Here is a 1,432-nt window from a genome sequence, read left to right on the forward strand (position 1 = left end):
CGTTTAAAAACAAAAACAAACAAACAAAAAAAAAAAGGCAGAAAACCGCCCTGTAGATTTTGAAAGGAGGTGGTAAACTCGGATTCGAGGGAAGTGCTCGCTAAGGGTTTGAACGGGGTGGCTCTGGGTTTGATAGCTGTGCCCGAGTGCCTCCGCTTGGAGCTGCTAGTCCAGCTTCTGCATTCGGTAGCTTGCTTCGGGTACTTGAGTGACTGTGTAGGAGCAGAAAGGATTGTGTGACTTCTTGGAGGTAGTAGTGGCAGCATACTAATGGACAGGCAAGGATGTGAGCTTAGAAGAGAGGGCTTCATCTGTTGTCTTAACAATAGCTTGACTCCAAAGGTACTGTTATTTGGAAGCAGTAGCTTGGAAGTCATTTTACTTCCTTTTTTTTGTTATTATTATTTCATTTCACCATTTTCCTGCATAGTGTGGGAACACTGTTTTTGTGTAGTAGCTGAACAGGTGCCTAATGACAAAGGACTTTGGTCTTAAAACTTAGAGAAATTTGGTGTCATTCAGTGTTCAGGTAAACTTACTTTCACTACGTTTTGTTGCTTGTGTTTTTTTTCCTGATTAAGCTATTCCTGATGATATTGCTTCATATGAGTGATTCTACACTGTTGGAAATATCTCTTATTCCATAGAGCTCTGATAGCAAATAAGCTGTGCATTTCATCTATCAGTGACATGACAAATATGGTTTCCTCCATGACAGAAGTTAGAGGAAGGTCTGCTGGCATGCACACTCTTTGCATGCTTCAGTCTGATAGTTATCACCTCCCTATAAAAAAAAAGGGGCTAATACGTGTTTGATGTTTAAGCACAGAAAAGTAAAATAAAAAGTTGGTAGAAAGATTGCTCATTTTGCAGTTATTCCTATATAYAGTTGACTGTTGAGGAAATCCTCAACTATTCCATAGAAAGAAGTTGRGGATAGTTCAGCGATAATCAGAAATTCAACTGTATTGAGAAACTGAAAATGTCTTTAAGGGTCTAAAGAAACACAGTTATAAAGTATAGCACACTATGAAAGCTTGTATTGATATTCCAAAATGTTAGGTTGGCCTTTTCTGTCTGTCTGTCTCTCTCTATTTCCCCCCTCCTCGCCCCCCCAAGTTTTGCAGCAAAAAAAATATCCTATTACTGAAGAGAAAAAAGCCTTCGTAAACCAGTAACCTGAATTCATTTGAAGACATGGAGTATTCTGCCTCTTACCTGAGGGAGAGGGGAGAAATGTCTGCTACAGTWCATTATGCAATAGTGTTTTACTGCTTACAGGCTTTTTTTGATCACATAAAAAAAAAACTTGATAGAAATGTGATCATGTTAACAGAAGCAGAAGAATCACCAGTAACCTTAAAACTGTCATTACTACAAGTTAAGTTATTGGTTAAACTGAGAAAGTTATTTCTGCTGCTGTTAACCATTT

General features: G+C 38.4%; 1 protein-coding gene across 7 annotated transcripts in view; it reads left to right on the forward strand.

Annotated features, from left to right (window-relative positions):
- EPS15 (epidermal growth factor receptor pathway substrate 15) overlaps positions 1-1,432 on the forward strand; it is a 55,608-nt gene that overhangs the window by 633 nt on the left and 53,543 nt on the right. The window lies entirely within an intron of this gene.

Source organism: Rhea americana, unplaced genomic scaffold (assembly GCF_003343005.1).
Source record: "Rhea americana isolate MKP2758 unplaced genomic scaffold, rheAme1 scaffold_27, whole genome shotgun sequence".
NCBI classification, from domain to species: Eukaryota; Metazoa; Chordata; class Aves; order Rheiformes; family Rheidae; genus Rhea; species Rhea americana.